Below are 6627 nucleotides of genomic sequence, written 5' to 3' on the forward strand. Positions count from 1 at the left end.
GTCACTGTTTGCAGAGATGAGTACACAGCAGTATCGATCACATCTCTGAAGCCTCAGATCTTCAGGTGCTGTGCAAACACGCAGACTGCTCCAGCTCACCTGCAGTCCCCGTGGGAGGAGGCAGGGGACAAGCCCCGGAGCTGGCAGAGCCCGGCCCTGCGGGGTGCTGTGTGTGCACGCGGTGCCTACCAGTGTTTGCTCACAAAGGCTTGGCTTTTGGTTAATGTGTGTCTGAACACAGAGCTCTGAGCACACACTTTGTGCGTTGTGGTACAAATAGGGATGACGGGGAGTCATCGTTAGTGTCTCAGTTTTCACCACAGCCTTCTCCTCCTCTGGCTTTCGCTGTCTTCAGGTAGGCAGGTGACAGGACATCTTCTTCCTTACAGTAATGCAAAACAGAAGAAGCTTATCAGAAGTCTACGGCTTCCCTGGGTTCATGACATTAGACCCGAGTGATAATCTACACGAGGAGGAATCCATAACGTGGAGGCCAGAAGTTAATAGACTGGATAATGCATCAAATCTGTCAGACCCTGTGGAAGAAAAGAGAGACAAGGGCAAAATTTGGAAGATTGTAAATTCTGGATGTGTTAAACATGAGAAATGTTCGTTCTTGTCTGTGATAATGCTAGATGTATACATGTAGCCAGTGGTTTTACAGACTAAATGAGATCTTCCAAAGGCTTCCATGTCAGGGAAAGGGAGTAATGCAGTATTTGGAGCAGACATTTCACTTCTGGAAAGGATTTCATGCAACAGAAATATTGTGAGACTACACATTGAATGCTAAATGAATTTTAAGAGACAGTGTGCTGGCTGCTTACTTTTAATTCATCTTCTGGGAGATGGAAGTGTTGCAGTTTCACCTACGCAATACCCACAGAGCCATTTTACACCGATTCCAATGTCATCAGCTGCAAACAGCTGTGAAGCAACACGTCACAGCTGAAAGCCCCACGCTTCGGATTATGATTGCACTTTATCTCAGGATTGTTTTAATTTAGGGAAGAGCAATTTAAGAGGTGGATAGCTGAAGGGTAACTACGAAGATGGTGCAAAATTCTTCTCGGTATTGCCAGGCAGTGTAGTGAGGTGCAATGGCTATAAATTGTGACATTGGAAAATCAGGTTGGACTTCAGGAGAAACTTCTCCTGGAGGGTAGAGCAGTTCTGAGAGAGGTACTTAGAGGGGTGGGATGTCCATACCTGGAGATTAAACCAAGTATGGTTTGATCCATTAAAGGTCTTAGTAGAGGAGTGCCTGCATGCCAGGGCCAGGGCCAGGAGGGCTCGGAGGGATGGCGTGATGGAAGGTGCCTGTTGCACAGCCCAGCAGCCCTGCTCCTGGCTCTCCTTCAGACAGAGGTGGTGAGCAGGACAGATGGATGCCCTCACAGCCTGGGGACAGACAGCGTGGTTCTTGGGGCCTGTGCTAGGGGGGAAGGAAGAGCAGAGAGCTCTGTTTGGGAGCGGGGTGCACCCATCTGTCCTCGGGCAACTTGTGCAATAAGGGCCTGAGAGCCTGTATTCCTAATTCTCTTGCAAAAGTACCAAGCAGAAGGACCAAGAGAGCAAATCTGGTGCTTCATGAAGCACATTTGGTGGTGCCAATGAAGTCCTATATCCACTGCAGATGGCAACAGGTTGTGGCTGAGCTGGACATAACCTCCAGCTCCTCTCCCAGGTTAAAGGAATCTGACAAACTCAGCTTTGGGAGAGTCAAACCTCAGACCTGAACTTGGTTCTCTGCTCAGTCCTTTCATTAGCAAGATGGATGTAACTACTGGCAGCAGCTTCAGGGCGTGAGAATAGGAATTTGTCTCAATGCGATGCCCGGAGGCATACAGAGGTCTTTTCATTTCACAAACACCCTCTGTCCTGCAGCTGTCCCATGCGCAGGACCTGCCTGAAGTCAAAGGGAGCTCTGTGCACAAAGCGTTAGAGCAAAAGGAAGGATCAGGCCCTCAGAGGTATATTTTCATCATAATGTTTGAAGATTTACGTGTATAACTACGCAACTCAGGGTGAGACTGTGCCTCTAAGGCAAAACACATGAGCTCATATAAAGAATTTATCATTATAATAACAATTTGCATTTCTATAGAACCTTTGATCTTAGGATCTCAAAGTGCTTAACAAACACAAATTAATTAATCCTCACAACTCTCCTGCAAGGTAGACATGTATTATGGAGAGACGCTAGCAGCTAGCTTTCCATTATAAGTCTCATTTTAACTACCTCCTAACTTTGCCAAAACTAAACCAATACACACAAAAATTTCACAAGCATGATCTTGTCCTTGGGTAGGATCTTTTTAGAAATTCTGGGGCAAATAGGATAAGATAGTTTAAGATAAGTAGGTTAAATGGGGAGACCAGGAATATATCCCTGAATGAACTAATGCACATGCTCCAGTAGTCCAGAGGGGAAGGAAATGCAGAATTTGGGGTAGACACTTGCTTCTCCACAACTTGCCAGCACGGAGATTCCAAGGTGGTAAATGGTTATTCATCATCCATGACACCAGTTATTAAATCAGTGAGCCAGAGGAGTGCAGGAGGTGACCTGCTTTTCCAAACAGAAGGGTCCTTCTCCAGGAGCTGCGTTTAGTCCTGGCTCCAAAGAGGAAATCGCTGAGAGCCACACATTACCTCCTCCATGCAGCTCCTTTTTAAAATGGGGCCACCTTGGGAAGAGGCCAGCTGAGCAGCGTCTCGGGTGGAAGATCACCTTCAAGGAGAGGCTGCCAGAGAAAACCAGAGCCTGGCAGTACTCCCGCGTGAGGGATGGAGAGCGAGAACAAATTCTTCTGCAAGAAAAATCCCTGTCAAAAAAAAAAAAAAACAACACAATAGAATAGAAAAGAAAACCAGCCCAGGAAAAACCACCTCTGACTACTCAGAGCTACCCAGACCTGGGGCCCGGGTGTGGAGGAGCGAGCAGGAGTTTTTTCCTGTTCCCGTCCTCCTGCCATAGGTGGGCAAGGTGTAGGTGGGCAGCGGGGCAGAGGCTTGTCCGCTGGCCGCACGGCAGGGCTAGAAGTCTGTTCCTGCAGGTCTATGCCAATAGCAAATTGCTGCCACTCCCAGGAGGAAGGAGGAGGACAAGGGATTATGACTCAGGTGTCTTTAGGGTGGTACAGCCTCCAGGGACTCTTAGCGAGCTGGTGGAGCCCGTGCCCGGGGCTCAGCCCCGATCAGCACACAACCCCCGCAGAAGAAACGGGTGCACGGCACAGGCTGTGCCTACTGCGAGTCAGCCTTGCTCTGCTTATCAGCTGCGAGCTCTCGGGCAGCCTCTGGACTCTAGGAGGTGACTCAGAGCCTGCTGTAAGGGACGAGGGACAGGGTGATGATGAGCAGGGACAGCAGGCACCCATGTACCGGTGATGCATCACTGAGCTTTGTCCCACCACACGCCGCTGCCTGGCTAGGCAGCGCTGGGTTTGGGTCACTCGCTTAAAACCACGCTTAAAACAAAATAAAGCCAAGTCTGAAAATGACTCACAGAGGTTTTGTAATATCGCTGTTAATGAGCTGATTGTTGGAGCGGTTTTCAGGGGTGGTTGGGATAGGCAGCAGATAGCGTGTGCAGCGCGGGAAGTGTTATTCGCCTTGGGTACAGAGTCACCTGAGGGATCCAGCGGGAACCAATGGGTAAAGAGAGGGGATTTCATCCAAAACAGAGGGCCAGGGGATTCTGCTCCCAGCACAGAGTTCTTTAGATATAGACGGCAGGAAAAATCCCATTTATGAAGGCCATCAGAGCAAAACTACTTAAGAAGGAGAGGGGGAGGTGGAAAGCAAGTGTTGACCACCTTTCCCAGGGCACAGACAGACCCGAAATGTGATCTGCAACAATACTGGGAGCTGGTCCACCCCCAGACAAGGTCCTGGGACCTTCTGTGGAGGTGATGGGCAGCCGCTCCTGTCTCCTCATCACCCCACCGAGTGCCACCTCCCGGAGCAGCCCCAGGCCAAGGTTTTCCCAGGGGCACCCCGCACCAGCACCGCTGCCCTGTCACGGCTGGAAGGTTGTGCAAATGAACCGGTGCGTATCGAAACGAGCTCTGCGCGGTGTCGAGGCATTAATTATTTATGTCTCAGGACGACAATGGGTTGGTGGTGTTGGCTTTGCAGTGATACGCCAGCATGCGGCTGCGATCGTGCTGTGCCGTTAGCCAAGCCCTGATGTGTTTTCTCCTGCTAATCATAATCGGGTGACCTTGCCTGTATGTGGGCAGGTGACATCTGCCCCTTGTTCTCCTTGGACCCGTAGCTTTGCAGCAGGTACGACATGTGGCCCATTGTAATCAGGGTTGTTGCAGCGCTGTTATCACGGGAGAGCAGAAGCACTCTGCAAGACCAAAGTATTTTTCAGGCATCTGAGGAATGAAGACCTTGATTCCTATGCTCTTGCCTGCGTCAGATTGTATCTTACTCCAGCTGGTTACAACAGGATGAGAAGATAATCAGTAAGAGCGCCACTATTGGGTCTTACTGAACTTGAAACACATCCTTCCACAGACACTTAACATTTCGCATGCATGGGTTCTTTCATACAAAAGTAGACCAAAAAAAAATCCACAATAAAAATCAAACATGAGGATTTTTCTCTACTAACACTTGCGGTCAGTACAGGGATACTCTGCAAATTCTGCTTACCTCTGAAAGGGACCTACACAAACCGCAGTGGTCTTCTCTGCAGACTGTTCTCTCAGCAAGTGCTTGGAATACAGCCCCAACTTTAGGATGAAACAGCGGGAGAAATGCTTCAAGCTTTGGTCCTTGAGTACCAACCTACTGAAGCAAGTAGCAGAAGAGGATTACTCAGTGTAAGCAGCTTTGCTTGCCCTGTTAAACCACACCAGCAGTTATCTACTTGCTGTTATTTCCCCGAGTCCTTCCACGTGTGACAGTGACACACTTCAGGTTGATTTCTGTGCTATGACAAAGCCTGGGATTTATCTTCGGTTACTCCTTCAGCCCCTGAGCCTGGTGGCTGCAGGGCACACCTACCTTCTCTGGAGATATCCGGCCGCCTACCTGGGCAGCCTGCTCTAGGCTTTGGCAGAGGGGTTGGACCCATGGTCTCTGGAGGTCCCTTCCAACCCCTACAGTTCTGTGATTCTGTGGAATGGGATACCGAGGTCTCAGACATTTCTCAGCCTGAGGGAGAAGAGCCCAAATCTCCTGCGAGTACTCTTATCACTAGGTAGCGGTGTCCTCGGGGAAAGCATTTTTCTTTCCCTGCTGAAGCCAAGAGCTGCAGGACCAGAAAGTGGGCCTGGGAGCCTGGCTGCTGCTCACAGCTAGACCAGGCAGCTGGAAGGGGAAGGAAGCGAGTTACACAACCTGCCCCCTTGAACATGTGATGCCTTTTACATTCATTAATCGTTAGAATAAAAGCAGTTTCAGGAGCAGGCATTATAGGATCATAGGATAATTCAAATTGGAAGTGCCCTCAGGAGCTGACCTAGTCCAACATCCTGCTCCAGCCAGGGTCAGCTATGGGGTCAGACCGTTCTGCTGGGTGCTTAGGTTTCCCTGTCCCCAAGCCGTGAGATGAAAGCCCTAATCACAAGGCTAGAGAGAAGCCTTTGCCATTCTCCCTTTCCCTGCTCTCGTGCCTGGTTGCACCGCTGTGGTGGCTGCACACCGGCAGGGAGCTCAGCCCCACGACACCACTCTCACATTCCCCTTTCTCAAAAGGGCAGGAGGAAAAACTACAACAAAAAATGAAGCTCATAGGTTGAGGCAGGGAGATCACTCACCAATTACCATCATAAGCAAAACGTAAGGGAGACTAATATAATGTAAGATAGGGCATTTCAGTGGATCGGAAGCCAGTCAGAGTGCATTAATGCTAAGCAGATTCAGTGTCCACTCTTCAGGTGGGCAGCGAGACTCCTTGGTCTGTTTTACACATGCCTACATGGGCATTTGTATTAACATTAAATTTAGAATAATTGTATCTGGAATTAGATGGATAGTTCCATTATTTTCTCTATTTTAAGCACCACGTTCCTTAAGCATCTCCTACCCAGCAGTCACACTATTTAGAAGATACCTGTGATAACATTTCCCAGGAGAACTGCCGTGTAATGCACCTCCAGGAGGGAACGTCATACCAGAAGTACCCAGGGAAGGCCATCACATCGGGTTGGTCCAGGCTGTGAATGAATCACTGGCAACGATACTGCCACCATGAAAGAGAAAGGGCGATTAGGGAAACACAGGTGGTGTTGGCATTATTTTCACAAGGACCAGGAAGACCAGGTTTTCCAGCCGTAAAACATGGTTTGGGTATTTGGGAAAACAGGGCTGTAGAGTGCACTTAAAACACTCATGTTTCTGTGATTTATCTACTATGCCATCATGCACCGGCAGGCTAAAATTGTGCTGCCACAAACCAAGCACTAAGTCTTGTCTATGCACAGAGCCACACTAGTGCCACTGGTAACGGTAGAAACCCGGTGTCATCATCCTGGAGGGACACCCCCGTGGGAGTCACAAGGAGGATGCGTCCCTTGCAAAGGATAATGATGCTGACTTTTTAAAAGAGCTTCTGACATTTACAGGTTAAAAAAAAAAAAAAAAAAAAAAAAAAAAAAAAAAAAAAAA

The sequence above is a fragment of the Oxyura jamaicensis genome, chromosome 3 (assembly GCF_011077185.1).
Source record: "Oxyura jamaicensis isolate SHBP4307 breed ruddy duck chromosome 3, BPBGC_Ojam_1.0, whole genome shotgun sequence".
Lineage (NCBI taxonomy): Eukaryota > Metazoa > Chordata > Aves > Anseriformes > Anatidae > Oxyura > Oxyura jamaicensis.